The sequence below is a fragment of the Muscardinus avellanarius genome (genome assembly GCF_963383645.1).
Source record: "Muscardinus avellanarius genome assembly, chromosome: 4".
NCBI lineage: Eukaryota > Metazoa > Chordata > Mammalia > Rodentia > Gliridae > Muscardinus > Muscardinus avellanarius.
In genome coordinates this window covers 45,569,129-45,585,644 of record NC_137789.1, presented here as the reverse complement: position 1 = coordinate 45,585,644, position 16,516 = coordinate 45,569,129, and positions in this window count along the sequence as shown.

The following is a 16,516-nucleotide window of genomic DNA, read 5'->3' as shown; positions in this document are numbered from 1 at the left end:
ATTTTTTGTTGTTGTTGTGGTACTGGGGTTCCTGGAAGCCCTTCTACCTCTGGCTACACTCCCATGGGCTACACTCCCAGACCTATTTTTATACTTTTTTATGTGGAAACAGGGTCTCTTAAGCCAGCGCGGCTGGCTTCAAACCTGTGCAATCCTCCTGTTTCTGCCTCCCAAGCGCAGGGATTACAAGTGTGTACCACCACGCCCGGCGAAAGATAATTTTTAATTCCTAACATGTTAAGATTTTCTGTTTGAAATACTGTTTATTCTTCTTTGCTTACATGTCTGCTGGATTGAGGATCTTGTTTCTCTGGTTCTGGTGTGTATTACCCATTTCTTCTTTGTAGTTAATCTCTGAGTATTTTCTCTAGCTCTGGCTTTGAAGACATAAATTCCTTCAGTTTCTGTTTGTCATGGAAGCTTCTTATTTCCCCATCTAATTTGATAGTTTTGCTGGGTAGGAAATTTTTGGCTGGAACTTGTTTTCTTTCAGAGTTTGGAATCTGTTACTCCAAGCCCTTCTGGCTTTCATGACTTGGTTTGGGAAGTCTGGAGTAATTCTAATAGGTTTGCCTCTGAATGTCACTTGGCCTTTTGTTTTTGTTGCCTTTAATATTCTCTGCTTGGCTTCTACATTGGTCATTTTGACAATTATGTAGCATGGTGAACCTTTTCTCTGATCCTGTCTAAAGGGAGTTTTATAAGTTTCCTGGACCTGTGTATCAACCTCTTGCTCTATGTTTGATTTATTTTCTGCTGTTACTTCTTTGAAGAGATTATTGATCCCTTTGGTTTCACCTTCTTTTCCCTCCTCTATTCTGATTATTCTTAGGTTAGCTCTCTTAAAATGGGCCCATATTTCTTCAATGTCAAATTCCTGCTGTTTGTTTTTTTTCTAAGTTATAAATTATGCATTCATTTTTGGAGTGATCATCTTCTAGGAGCGAGATTCTATTCTCCATGTGGTCTAATCGATTGTTTATAGTTTGAATTGATGCCTTTACTTCAATGATTACATCCTTTATTCCTTTTAGGCATTCTCTAAATGCTTTTTGAAGGTCCTGTATTATTTCTACAGTTATATTCCTGATTTGATCTTCTGGAGATCTCTGAATTTCTGTGTTATCAGGTTCTGATATTGTGGGGTTGTGAGTGCACATTGCTCCATTATTGTTCCTCTTTCCCATGATTTTAGAAGTTTGTGCCTTCTCTGGGTTCTTCCCCGGGTCACCGTGACTTCACCTAGGGTGTTCTGGATCTCAAGTTTGTGGTAATCTCAGCTGCCACTACTCCTTTACTGGGTTGTAACCCAAAGTCTCAGACCCAGGGAGTTAATTGAGGCTGCATGAGACCATAGGGGTGCCGGGCTGGGCATTTTCCCATGGGAAGCTGCGACTAGGGTGTGGTATCCTTGCCACCACTACTCCTTCACTGAATTGGACTGCAAAATCTCAGACCCAGGGAGATTTTCAAAGCTGCACAAGTCCCTGGGGGTGCAGTGTTGGTATTTCTCCTGTAGGGGCCACAATTTCACTTACGGTTGTTTTGTGTGCTGCTCTGGAGCTGTCTCGGGTGTGGCAAACTCTCCACCACTGCTGGCAATATGGCGCTGCTGCCATGCCCTCAGCCGAGAGGCTGGTGTATTTCTTCTCTGGCTTTGAGCTCTGCTCTGAGTTCCTGGAGGGTGTGATGAGCTTGGTCACTTGGAGCTTTAGATGCTCTTTGCGCTGAAAGTACTGCTGAATAATACCCGAATGATCCTCAGCTGCTCGCCTCAGCTCCCAGTTTACCTTTCCTCCTGGAGCCTGGTGTTGTGATCTGTTGTTTTTCATAGGGCCATTTTACCTTGACAAACTTTCAGAGTTTCCACAAAAGACTTCATTCTTCACCTTATTCTCTTCATCAGATGTCATGTATTCACATATTATTGTATGGATTAAATGAGCATTTACTGAGCATCTAACATGTATTAGGCATCCTGACATCAACCACTTTAGTTGTGAGAATCATTCAAAAGTTAAGCTCCTTTGAATCCATGTTCTAGTATTTCTGTATATTCACATTATTGGCTGTGGGCTCAGATGTACTAGAGACATTGTTTGATTCTACTCTGCTTCTACAAAATTTGGGATCACCTGCATTAACAGGTGGGGTAAGAACAGCTTTATTGTTTTCCATTTTGCTTCTGGAACATCTGATGCAGTTTTACAAGTTGGTAATGTTTGTCCTGAATTTGCTCATCTGAAAGTGATTTAAGTTGAGCAATTTAATGATTGGAACATTTCGATGCTTTTTCCAGGGCACCAAAACTCTTAATAAGGTTTATGAATTCTCTAGCGCTCTCCTGACTGTTCCCAGCTGTTGGGGAGCGCATACCCAGTCTCACTGCATCTCCACAGGCGTGGCCTCATGGAGATGTGTTTTCATACCTTTCATTTCCTTAAAATACTTTCCTGTCAATCTTAGGATCAGGCTCTGACTGTGGTAAAATGCCAGAGAGAAAGAATGGCCCAAGATGGGCAAATATTACAACAAACACTCACTAATCATTTTGTAGAAGAGTTTTTGACCTGGAGGTCTGGGAACAGCCAAAATTCCTTCCAATGACCTGATAGTGCTCTGTTAAGCTAGAAGATAGATAGGAAGAACACTGCAAAAACAAAAGTTGTAGCAGTTGTTACAATACTTTCAGATTGGTTCTTAGGGAAAACAAAGTAATAAATAGCAATTTGAATAAGTGATGAGTCTGAAAAAGGTGATCCTTAGTTAAATTCCATCCTCACTCAGAGAGCGAAGAGCACATGGGCCATTTTAATAACTTGTTGGGGGCAACTCTCGCTGACAGCGTGAACATTTCCATACACCGGCCAGAGGAGCATTCACTTGCTCTCAGAAAATGCCTGCTTGTTTGCTTTTTTCTCTCCTTTCCCTCACCCTGAGCATTTTTCCAGGCTTTTCTTTTATATTCTTGAAATGACTTTATTTTTTAAAAAAGGCTCTGAGCATTTCTAACACTAAGCTGTATTAAAGAGCTGGACAGATGTCAAAAGAAAACCATTCAGGGCAGGGTTCCAGAAAACACATACACAAATGACTTCATCCCTAGCTCTGTCGCACAGTGTTGTCCTTGGCCAAAATGTGATGATTAATTCCCTTCAACCTCTGAGATAGCTAGAAGCTTCTTAAAGTGTTGGGATTTATGTCAAAGGGTTTTGTTTAGATTATAAAAATGTTCTACTATAGCATAAAGTTATTTTTAGTCCATACTTCTTTATTCTTGTTCAGTCCTGTCTGATTTGGCCTAGGGAGAAGCTTCTCAAATTAAGTTGCAGATCAGTTGAGGCTAAAAGGAGATTTATGCTCTTTAATAGTCTTTGACAAGGAAGATACATTTGGGCTTATATGGTGTTTTAGTCAGATTTCTGTGGTGGTAACAACATACCTGAGAAAATCAGCTTAAATCAGGGAAAGGTTTATTTTGGCGCATGGTTTCAGAGGTTCCACCTATGGTCTATCAGCTCCACAGTTTGGGGCCTACAGTGAAGCGGTACCTCCTGGCAGGGAGTAGTGGGTGGTGAGACAAGACTGCTCATGTCCTGGCAATCAAGAGATAGAGAAAGAGAAAAAGGGGCCCAGGTCTCAATATTTCCTTCAAAAGCATGCCCCCAGTGACTTTTTTCTATTAATCCCCACCTTCTAAAGTTTCCATACCTCCAACAGTGCCACAAACTGGGGACTAAACTTCAACACATGGGCCTTTGGGGGACACATTCGACCCAAACTATAGTGTATGGTCAACAAACAACAACTTTGGGTTTAAGGGAATCAAGGCAATTTGCACTAAACAGAGCAAAAAACCTGAACTTCTGTAAGGTGTTGGGACTCTTCAATTTTAATCACTATTTGCCAGCAGCTATCTCATTAAAGATTCTTCTGCAGATTCTGTTGAAGAGTAGCAGTGACAATAAGTCATGGTCTCCTTCCCCCAGCGAAGCTTAATGGGGTGAGGCGGGGGTACACATGTGAACGAATAATAGCAAAAATGACTGGAGACTCCATAAAGAAAAGTCTCAATTACTAAGTAATTGCCTACTGAACATCTACCAGGACATGTGTGAAATGGTAACAAGCCTTGGCCTTCTAACTATATGGTATAGAAATCCATGAAATTCAAAATTGTTAAGCTGGACATGGTGTTGCATGTCTGTAATGCCAGTACTTGGGAGGCTGAGACAGGAGGATCCTAGGTTCAAGGCCAGCAATTTAGTAAGGCCCTCAGCAACTTAGTGAGACCCTGTCTTCAAATAAAAAATAAAATAAGGTTGGGGGTGTAGCTCAGAGGTAAAACACCTTGGGTTCAATCCCCAGTACCCCCCCCCACACACACACTACTTATAGAAGTACATAATCCAGTGAATGAATCAAATGATATGTCTGTATGGGGAAAAATTTAAAGAAATAGCTAACAGAACACAGTGTAATTGGTGAGGTCTGTCTCTACTTCTAAAAACCTTGAAGGCATTCCAAACTATAGCCATCAGAGAGCCTTTTAGGACACTTTGTCCCTGATAGAAAAGAAGTGAAAACAGTATACATAATAGCTTCTCCAAAATATCCTTGCTTCTATGCTGAGGATGTGTATGTGAGGCTGGTCCCCAAGAGAGCCTGCCAGACAACCTGTCATTGCTGTCTTAGCCCCTGTTCCAGTAAGTAGCAGGAGGGGCTCAGTAGGTAAGAGAAACTGGAGTGATTCTAGATACTGGAAATGAAGGTGTTTCTGCCCTACAAAAAACAAAAAACCTCCCGCTGATTTTCCCTTCCTAACTGAATTCTTCAGCTCTTGACAATCGCAGCACACATCCATCTCCCCGTTTTTTGGAGCCATTCAGCACTTATTTTTTTGTCAAATGTCCATCTTAACTATGTGATCTGATTCTACACTTGGCTATGGGTTCGCTCATAACTAGAGTTCCTCCTATTACAATGGGCAAAAAGTGCTCATGGCTGGGGGGAGGCCCCCGGCAGCAAGGCCTCTACCCTCATGAAGGACACAATTATACACTGTGAAAGGTCCTAGGAAGGAAACTGATAAGGTGCTATAATGGAAAATAACTGGAAGAACATCTCAGAGGAGGCAATCTTTACCCTAAGATCTAAAACCAAAGAAAAGGCCAGACACACAAATAGATAGGGAAACCATCTAGGCAAGGAAAGGTGTGGAAGGAGATGGACCTCCTGAGGTACATGGCTAATGGCTCCAGTGACTGGAGCTGGTGAGCAGTGGAGCGGAGTCAGGGGATGAGGTCTGAGAGGGAGGGACAGAGGGACGAATCAGGCGGGCCTGGGAAGGGACCCAGTGTTGTACTCCATTCAAAACCTGGGGCCCAGCACACATAGACCTTTGTTCAGAGTGAACTTTCAGCAAATACTGGGTAGCTGAAGTGACTCAGAAGTCCCCATCAGGTGCCAATACCTCCAGAGCCTCCCTGCCCATCGGTCATCCTGGGCCAGCTTCAGCCTGAGCGGAGGCTCCCAGAGGTCTCCCCCAGGCCTGTGTTTGCCAGGGCAGTTTTGATTTGCATTCCCCTGATTGCTAATGATGTCAAACATGTTTTCATAATTTTTTGGCCCTTTGTATTTCTTCTTTTGAGTAGTATCTGTTCATTTCAATAGTCTATTTCTTAACTGGTTCATTTGGTGGGGTTTGGGGTTTTTTCTTTCTGTGTGTGTGTGTGTGTGTGTGTGTGTGTGAGAGAGAGAGAGAGAGAGAGAGAGAGAGAGAGAGAGAGAGAGAGAGAGAGAGAGTTTTTTGAGTTCTTTGTATATTACCTATCTATTTATTTATCTATTTTATATATAGTCCTCTATCCAAGGACTACCTGGCAAGGACTTTCTTTCAATCTGTAGACTCTCTCTTCAGACTCTTGATTATATATCCTTTGCTACACAGAAGTTTTTACATTTGGTGGCATCCTATTTATTGATTCTCAGTTTTATTTCCTGATCTTTGGGGATCTTGTTGAGAAAGTTTCTGCCAGTGCCTATACATTGGAGAGTTGACCCTGTACCCTTGTCTAGTCATTGCAAACTTCTGGTTTAATTCCTATGTCTTTGATCCATCTTGAGCTGACTTTTGTTCAGGGTGAGAGATGGGTATGGGGGCATAGTGTGGTACTGGGAATTGAACCCAGGGCATTCTACCCCCAAGCTACACCCCCAGCCCTATTTTATTTTATTTTACTTTATTTTATTTTACATCTTGAAACAGGGTCTTACTAGGTTCTTGAGTCTTGCTACTTGCTGAGACTGTCCTTGAACCTGCAACCCTCCTGTCTCAGCCTCTCAAATACTAGGATTACAAGTGTGTGCCACCATGCATGGCTTATTTTCATGTTCTATATATAGCTGTCCAGTTTCCTAAAAATTACTTGTTGAAAGGCTGTCTTTTCTCCAGTGTATGTCTTTTACTCCTTTGTCAAAATCACCTGGCTATAAGCGTAACGCTTGTCTCTGTATCTTCTATTCTATTCCTTTGGTCTGTGTGTCTGTGTCTGGGTCAATACCATGTGGTTGTGGTTACTACAGCTCTGTAGTATAATTTGAAATTAGTATTGCGATGCCTTCATCATAGTTTTTATTGCTCAGGACTGCCTGCCTTGGCTGTCCAGAATTTTTTGTTGTTGTTGTTGTTCTTGGCCAAGCCCTGCCCCCACTCAGACTTCTCCTAGGAGATGGAGAATTCAGTGAACCAAAAAGACTTCGGTGAACACATCTTGTCACTAACTCACTTCTGAGAGGGGCCAGCAGTGTGGGTGACAGCTGTGGCACGAGAGCCATGCTGCTGGAGCTCCTTCTTCTGGATCCATTATCTACTAACTGTGCATTGTGGGGTAAATCAGTTAGCTGCCTGCGCCTCAGGTTCCCCTCCTATAAAATGGATTTTTTAGGGTTTCTGTAAGGGCTCAATGGGATGATACATGCCTGGCACATAGTAAACATTAAGCTATTAGCTATTTCTAGCTGCTGTTTTAGTATTATTAGCACTCGTATTATCAACCATGGACCCTAGGAAATGTAAAATTTCCAAATTGTACCCTTTCCCTCTCTATTGGGAGAAATCCTAGGCTCAAATGGGTGCCATTTCCCCTGTGAAGGATTCCCCTGTGAGGGATTCACCTCAGACAGAGGTGACGGTTTCCTCCTTTCTGCCATAAAGTGATTCATATGTTTCAGTGACACTGGTATTTACTAAAGCATGAGATTTAACGTGGCCTACCAGCCATCTCCCAGAACGCATACTTGTACTTACCTGGACCCAAGCAGCATTTTCTCAGCTTCTTGCCTGGACAAGTGTGGTCCTGCCAGAGGAGAAGCTGGACTGAGAGGAGGGAGGAACCGCCAGGAGGAGTTTAAACCACATGGAAGCCTTCCCCAAGGGCCAACGTTCAGCACAAACTATGCCAGGCCTTTAGCAAGTATCCAGCAGGCCATGTTTACGTGGAAATCCATGACCTCTCCTCTCATGAGCCCCAGAAAGGCTGCCTGAGACTCCACTGCACAAGGCAGAACCTCAGCCAGGGCCTTCCCCCTCTGGCCTCACAGCTGACCTGGTCACTTCAGTACCCTTTCCCTAGTTCTTTGTGTCCCATGAACCAAGGGCATCGCTGACTCTGATTATGCCTGAGTAGAACCCCAGGAAATTCTGCCTCTGAGATTTGTTCTTGGCCAGAAGCCAAAGAAACCCAGTTTTGTCTTCTGCTACCAAAATTATATTGTGTTTCCTCTCCGTCATATGCTTAACTCAAAAGAGTAACTAAAACACGCTGGGTAAAAACATGCGCTATTTTTATTCCCACCTCTCATGTGCACACCCTCCTTCTCATCCAAATGTAGCCTTCAGCTCTAGGAGTCACATCTCAGCCCAGCTGTTGCAATGGAAAAAATGAAAATCCCCAATCAGATGAAGGATTGCTCCAGTAGACTCTCCTCTCGACCTCTTGCCTTACTGTCCTCTCAGCCAGCTTGCCTGGGGTGGGCTTTGGTTTCTGTCCAAAGAAACCAATGACCATTTGGAGACATAACAAGTCGAGGCCTCAAGTACAACTTGTGCTTTAGCCATCCATTTTACTGTCCCTGGATTCCAGGACAGCCCCTTATCCTCCAGAATTACCTACTGTCTCAGGAGGCCATCCTCCTTAAGGGACCAGATGACTTATAAATGACTAACGCAGAGCAGATACTCAGAAAATCATTTCAAAATGTTGGATGGAGTTCACACCATGCTAGTATATAAAAATAGAAACATGGAAAATCAATAAAATGGGAAGTAATGGTATTATAAAACTACTTATTGTTCTTCACATGGTCAATGATACTCATTTAAATAGCCATCTCTCTGAGCCCATACACAAGAGGGTCACTTTTGAGAGCTGTGTGTAGTGAAAAGAGACATTGCTACGCATTGCTTAGCTCTGGGCTATGGAGGGGGGAATATTTGCCTCCCTATACCTGAGAAGAAAAATAAAGGCTCTTTCCCCTTGGCTTCTTGGTGAGGGGTTCCCAGATTCCAACATGGTGGCGGAATGACCCAGGCTGCTCTTCAGTTTTTTGAATTATTAGTTCATTGCAGTTGTGCAACATAGTGAAGTTCAGTGTGATATAAAGATACATGCTCATCATTCTTGGTGTATTTCCCTTCACATTCCACCCCAAACCCCTTTTCTACTATGAACATGGAGTGCATGTACTACTATAGTATTTTAACTTTAACTCCTGGCTGGATCATACAGTGGTTCTCCTCTTAGTTTTTTGAGGACCCTCCACACTTATCTCTCTAGTGACTATACTAATTTTCTATCCCAACAGTGTATAAGATTTCCTATTTCTCCACATCCTCACCAGCATTTTTGTATTTATATTCTTGATTATTGCTATTCTAATTGGAGTTACATGGAATTTCAGTGTAGTTTTGGTTTGCATCTCTCTAAATGTAGACTTTTTTCATAGATTTATTGGCCAATTGTATTTTCTTTGGGAAGTGTCTGTTCAGTTCAATTCCCCATTTTTTTGGGGGGAGTGTTAATTTTTTAGTTCTTTTTATGTGGGTATGTGGTGCTGGGGATTGAACCCAGGGACATTCTACCTACAAACTACACCCCCAGCCTGATTTTTTATTGTTTAGTTTGAAGCAGGGTCTCACTAAATTGCGGAAGGCCTCACTAAGTAGCTGAGTGGTGACACAAGCCTGGGTCCTCCTGTCTCAGCCTCCCAAGTACTGGGATTCTAAGTGTGCACCACCACACCCAGCTCTTGAGTTCTTTATATGTTGTAAATATTAATCCTTTCTCAGATGAGTAGCTGGCAAAGATTATTTTTCTCATTTTCTTTTTTTTTTATTGGTGCACTGTAACATACATCATAGTAGGATACATACTTTTGTAGACATACTTGCACACTTTTCCCAGTCAGCCCCCACCCAATCCCCACCCCATTCTCTCCCTATCCCTCCCTCCCATGCTTGGCTTAGTAGTTGACATCTAGTATTATGGCAATTTATCTAAAATTAAAAATGGTAATCTCACATAACAGTTTCATTTGTCTGATACCAAGCTTTTGATGACTTAAAGATGACATTTCAATATTTCTTTTTGCTTTCTTTCTTACCAGAGAATATTTTTTTTCTATTTTTTAGGTGAAACTATCATATATTTATATATTTATTTTTCAGAAAAAAATCTATCCTAATATGGAATATGGACTCTAGGTACCCAAAACGATCTTGAAAAAGAACAAAGCTAGAAGATATATATTTTCTGATTTCAAACCATATAAAGCTACAATAATTGAAACAGTGTAGTACTATTCTAAAGGCAGATATATAAACCATTGGAGTTAAATAAAAGCCTAGAGCTAAATTCTTCCCTATATTGTCAAGTTATTTTTGACAAGGTTTCCACGAACATTTGGTGGTGGAAATATTAATCTTTTAACTAAATATTGTTAAAAAATAATAATTACATGGAAAAGAATAAAATTGGACCCTTACCTAATCCCATATACAAATATTAACTCAAAATAGATAAAAGACCTAAATATAAATCTTAAGACTATAAACTTTTAGGAGAAAATCTGGGTCATTAAACCTCGCAACATTGAAATTGGCAGTGATTTCTTGGTTATGATTTCAATGGCACAGGCAACAGAAGCATATACAAACTCCCTAAAAAATAAAAAAAATATTGTATATCCAAAGACAATGTAAACAGAGTTAACAGTTACTAATAGAATGGGATAAAATATTTCCAAATGCTATATCTGAAGGTATATTAATATTCCAACTAGAAATCCTAAAAATTAACAACAGTAAAGGCAAACAATACCCTTTAGAGATAGGTAAAAGACTAACATAAATAATGAATCTCCACAGATAACCAATCTTAGTTGTCTGTTGGATGGAAAATCTTGTTTCTCTAGTTCTGGTGTGTGTTACCTATTTCTTCTTTGTAGTTAATCTCCTTGAGTATTTTCTCTATTGCTGGTTTTGAAGACATAAATTCCTTCAGTTTCTGTTTGTCATGGAAGCTTCTTATTTCTCCATCTAATTTGATAGAAAGTTTTGCTGGGTAGGAAATTTTTGGCTGGAAGTAGTTTTCTTTCAGAATTGGGAATATGTTACTCCAAGCCCTTCTGGCTCTCATAACTTGGTTTGGGAAGTCTGGAGTGATTCTAATTGGTTTGCCTCTGAATGTCACTTGGCCCTTTGCTTTTGTTGCCTTTAAGATTCTCTGCTTGGCTTCCACATTGGTCATTTTGATAATTATGTGGCGTGGGGATCCTCTTCTCCGATCCTGTCTAAAGGGAGTTCTATAAGTTTCCTGGACCTGTGTATCGGCCTCTTGCTCGATGTCTGGAAAATTTTCTGCTATTACTTCCTTGAAGAGATTGTTGATCCCTTTGGTTTCACTTTCTTTTCCCTCCTCTATTCCAATTATTCTTAGGTTAGCTCTCTTAAAATGGGCCCATATTTCTTCAATATCAGATTCCTGCTGTTGGATATTTTTTTCTAGATTAGAAACTATGCGTTCATTTTTGGATTGCTCATCTTCTAAGAGTGAGATTCTGTTCTCCATGTGTTCTAATCGGTTGTTTGTGCTTTGAATTGAGGCCTTTACTTTATTAATTGCATCCTTTATCTCTTTTTGGCTCTCTCTGAGTTCTTTTCGAAGCACCTCTATTATTTCTACAGTTATTTTCCTGATTTGATCTTCTAGAAATCTCTGATTTTCTGTTTTATCGGGTTCTGATGTTGTGGGGTTGTGTGCATTCATTGCTCCAGTATTATTCCTCTTTCCCATGATTTTGGATGTTTGTGCCTTCTCTGGGTTCTTCCCTTGGGTCACTATGACTTCACTTAAGGTGTTCTGGATCTCAAGTCAGTAGTATCTCAGACCCCACTACTCCTTTACTGGGTTTTATCACAGAGTCTCAGACCCAGAGAGTCGATAGAGGCTGCTTTAGACTGTGGGGGGTGCCAGGTTGCACATTCTCTTATGGTGTGATATCTCTGCCACCGCCCCTCCCCCACTGGGTCAAGTCCCAGGGAGTACAGTACTGGGATTTCTCCTCTGTGGCCCACAATTTGACTCACTGTTCTTGAGTGCGCAGATGTAGGTGTACTGGCCTCGCTGAATTTGCTGCTGCTGCCGCCGATGGCAATATGGTGCCGCTGCTACACCCTCGGCTATGGGGCTGGCGTTTTCTTCTTGGTTTTGATTTCGACTCTGAATCCCTGCAGCATGTGCTGAGCTCAGCCACTGGGAGCTTTAGACGCTCTCTGCTTGGAGAAATCCCGCCTGGCTGTTCCGCAGTGGCTCACCTCGGCTTGCTGTAGCCGTCCCGTGAATTCGCCGGTGCCGCCGGCAGTATGGCGCTGCTGCCGCGTCTGCCGCGTCCTTGGGTGTGAGGCCAGTTATCTCCTCTGTGACTCTGTTCTCAGTCCGCTTTCTCTCTGGAGCCTGGTGATTTTTTGTTTCACTGGTGATGGTGTTTTCTGGCTATGAAAGGCGCTGATTTTGTGGTAATGGAGATTTGTTGTTAGCGGGGCTCTTAAGCCCCGCTTTTCTTGGTCACCATCTTCCCGGAAGTCTCTCATTTTCTTCACACTCTCTTGTTTCCTTTGCTGTGCAGAAGCTTTTTAACTTAATGTCTAGTCATTTATTGATCCTCAGTTTTATTTCCTAGGCCTTGGGGGCTTCTTGAGAAAGTTTCTACTGGGGCCTACATGTTGTAGAGTTGGTCCAATGTTTTTTCTAGTAATTGTATAACTTCTGGTCTAATTTGTAGGTCTTCACCATCTTGAGCTGATTTTTGAGCAGAGTAAGAGATACCTATCTAGTTTCATTCTTCTACCTATGGCTAGCCAGTTTTCCCAGCACAATTTAAGAAATTACACAATTTGTCATTTCTCCAGCATATTGTCTTATGGCTCCTTTGTCAAAAATCAACTGGCTATACGTGTGCAGATTTATTTCTGTATCTCCTATTCCATTGCTCTATGTGTCTGTTTCTATGCTCATGACATGCTTTTTTAGTTACTATGTCTCAGTAGTATAGTTTGAAAGCAGGTGTTTTGATGCTTCCAGCATGGTTATTATAGCTCAGAATTGCTTTAGCTATGTTGGGTCTGTTGTTCTCCCATGTGAATTTTAGCACTGTTTTTTCTAGCTTTGTGAAAAATGTTGTTGGTATTTTTATAGGATTGCATTAAATCTGATTGCTTTGAGGAGTATGGTTTTGTTGGCGATGTTTATTCTGCTTATCCAAGAACACAGGAGGTTTTCCATCTTCAGTTTCTTTCTTCAGTGCTCTATAATCTTCATTGTAAAGGTCTTTTTCTTCCTTGCTGCTTTTAGTCCAGGGATCTCTGAGGGCAGGAAATGGATTTCTCTTAGGTAGCATCTCCTACTGTCCTTGAGTTTTATATCACAGTCTTCCAGCATCTGGGGGAAAGTGGGCACAGGACTGGTAGGAGCTAAAGGTTCCAGGGAGCTGAGGGAATTGTGGAGGGGACTGGGCAGCCGGCATTGTTCCAAAGTAGGATTCTGGTTTAGATTTCATGTTAGTCATCTCAGTCTGCCATGACAAAATACCATGGACTGGGTGATTAAAAGAATAGATGCTTCAGGTCTTCACTGGCCTCAATTCTCCTGTCTCAGAATCAAGTCCCCACCACACATACTCCAATACCATAAGAAAATTAAAAAACAACAAAAGAGAATAGATGCTTATTTCTCACAGTTCTAAAAGTTGGAAGTTTCTGGTTAACATCCTGCAGAGCCAGTTTCTGAGACGCCACTCCTTCTGACCTGCAGATAGCCTCAGCCTCCTCCTTGCCATGGCCTTCCAAATGTGAGTGTGTACAGCGAGAAGGCCAGTTCTGGCCTGTCTGTCCCTTCTTCTAAGGACATTATCCTATCATGTCAGAACCTGAACTCATGATCTCCAGCTTTCTGTCACTATAAAAGTTACCTGAGACATGAACCGTGATCCTCCTGTCTCAACCTCCCTAATGCTGGGATTATAAGCATTGCCACCATGCCTGGCTTAGTGAGATCATATAAAGGAAAATATTATTTGGGCTTACAGTTTGGGAGGTTTCAGTCTAAGGTTAATTGGCCCCATTGCGATCAAAGTTGCTCACCTATGACCAGAAAGTGAGAAAGAAAGAGACAAGAGGCCACAACCCCCTTCAGGGCACACTCCCAGGGACCTAAAGACCTCCCACCAGCTTCTCCTCCTAAAGATCCTACCACCTCCCAACAGCAGCACCCTGAGGACAAGCCTTTCACACATGGACTTCTGTGGGACCTTCAAGATCCAAACCATGCCAATTCCTAAAATCCCAAGTGTCTAAATACAGTCACATTGGAGATTACATTTTTCAATACATGAATTATTGGGTGGGGGGGATACAATTCAGTCCACAGAAAGCTCTTAAAATGATCCCACTAAGCCAGACATGGTGGCAATGCTTATAATCCCAGCATTCGGGAGGCTGAGACAGGAGGATCACGGTTCATGGACAGCCTCAGCTACTTAATGAGGCCCTCTACAACTTAGTGAGACCCTGTTTCAAAATAAAGAATAAAAAATAGGGCTGGGGTGTAGCTTGGAGATAGAATGCCCCTGGGTCAGAAGGACCCTGGGCCCCCGACCCTGGGCGGGTGGGCAGGCACCGGTGGGGTGCCCCCAGGCGACCCCCCTCTCCACCCAGAAGGACCCCGGGCCCCAGACCCTGGGCGGGTGGGCAGGTGCTGGCAGGGCACCCCTAGGCGACCCCCCTCTCCACCCAGAAGGACCCCGTGGTCTGGAGCCCCTGGGCCCCCGACCCTGGGCGAGTGGGCAGGCGCTGGTGGGGCTCTCCTAGGCGACCCCCCTCTCCACCTGGAAGGACCCTGTAAAAAAGGAAAAGAAAAAGAAAAAAGGAAAATATCAGAGAGGGGTCAAGGAGGTAGCGGATGCCAGGATACTAGAGATGCAGACAAAACTTATCCAAATGAACTGGAATTATTGGAAAAATTCCCCGCTAAGGAGGACTGCTTCTTCTCTACATTGTTAAGAATCTTGGACATCACCTGTAAGGAGAGAGACTTTAGCGGAGACCAAGGAGAAAGGCGGTGCTGAAAGCGGTCTCTGCATTGGCGGTGGAGAATTGTATTCAGGAGAAGCAGAAATTGGAGCCTACCAACCTTATTTATTTATTTTTTTTGGAGAAATTACACCAAAGGTTGAATGCTACCATCGCGCATGCTTAGGAAGATTGGACAACATTCAGAGTGAAAAGAGAGCTTGGGAAAGATTGGAAATGGTGGAGGCAGTGGCAATGGCAGTGGCCAGTACTCAGGGGAGGCAGAGATCTGATACATTACACCTGGAACTTTTGAAGTAATGACCCCAGAGGCAGAATGCTACCACCACGCACCATCGAGAACGTGGGACAAATAGTTGGGCGAAGAGGGTGCTCGGATTAGAACCTGCTGAGAGGTGAGGCCAGCGACAGACACAGCAAAGCTGGGATCGGAACCTGCCGTGAGGCAAGGCCGGTACTAGGGCCTCCGAGACCGGGATCGGAGCCTGCCGAGGTGTTAGGTCAGTGCCGGGGCCAACGGCCGGCATTGGAGCCTTCTGTGAGGCAAGGCCGTTATTGAGGCCTCCGAGGCTGGGATCAGAGCCTGCCGAGGGGTTAGGCCAGTGCTGGGGCCAGCGAGGCCGAGATCGAAGCCTGCCGCAAGGCAAGGCCAGTGCTGGAGCCTCTGAGGCCGGGATCAGAGCCTGCTGAGGGGTTAGGCCAGTGCCGGAGCCACTGGCCAGCATCAGAGCCTTCCGTGAGGCAAGGCCGCTATTGAGGCCTCTGAGGCCGGGATCAGAGCCTGCTGAGGGGTTAGGCCGGTGCCGGGGCCAGCGAGCCCGGGATCGGAGCCTGCCGTGAGGCAAGGCTGGTGCTGGGGCCTCCGAGGTCAGGATCAGAGCCTGCCAAGGGGTCAGGCCAGTGCCAGGGCCAGCGTGGCCGGGATTGGAGCCTGACGTGAGGCAAGGATGGTGCTGGGGCCTCTGAGGCCGGGATCGGAGCCTGCTGAGGTGTGAGGCTGGTGCTGGGGCCACCGGCCAGCATCGGAGCCTTCTGTGAGGCAAAGCCGCTATTGAGGCCTCTGAAGCCGGGATCGGAGCCTGCCGAGGGGTTAGGCTGGTGCTGGGGCCAGCGAGGCTGGGATTGGAGCCTGCCGCGAGGCAAGGCCGATGCTGGGGCCTCCGAGGCCGGGATCGGAGCCTGCTGAGGGGTTAGGCCGGTGCCGGGGCCACTGGCCGGCATCAGAGCCTTCTGTGAGGCAAAGCCTCTATTGAGGCCTCTGAGGTCAGGATCGGAGCCTGCTGAGGGGTTAGGCCAGTGCTGGGGCCAGTGTGGCCGGAATCGGAGCCTGCTGAGGGGTTAGGCCGGTGCCAGGGCCAGCAAGGCCAGGATTGGAGCCTGCTGTGAGGCAAGGCCGGTGCTGGGGCCTCCAAGGCCGGGATCAGAGCCTGCCAAGGGGTCAGGCTGGTGCTGGGGCCAACGGCCGGCATCAGAGCCTTCCGTGAGGCAAGGCCATTATTGAGGCCTCCGAGGCCAGGATCGGAATCTGCTGAGGGGTTAGGCCGGTGCTGGGGCCAGTGAGGCCGGGATCGGAGCCCGCTGCGAGGAAGGCCTATGCTGGGGCCTCCGAGGCCTGGATCGGAGCCTGCCGAGGGGTTAGGCTGATGCCGGGGCCATCGGCTAACATCGGAGCCTGCCGTGAGGCAAGGCCGGTGCTGGGGCCTCTGAGGCCGGGATCGGAGCCAGCTGAGGGGTTAGGCCAGTGTCGGGGCCAGTGAGGCCAGAACCAGGGCCTCCCTTGAGGCAAGGCTGCTGCTTGAGCCAGCGAGGTCTGATCAGTCCACCAGGTAGCAAGGCCACAACTGGGGCCGTCAAGAGTGGGATCGGTAT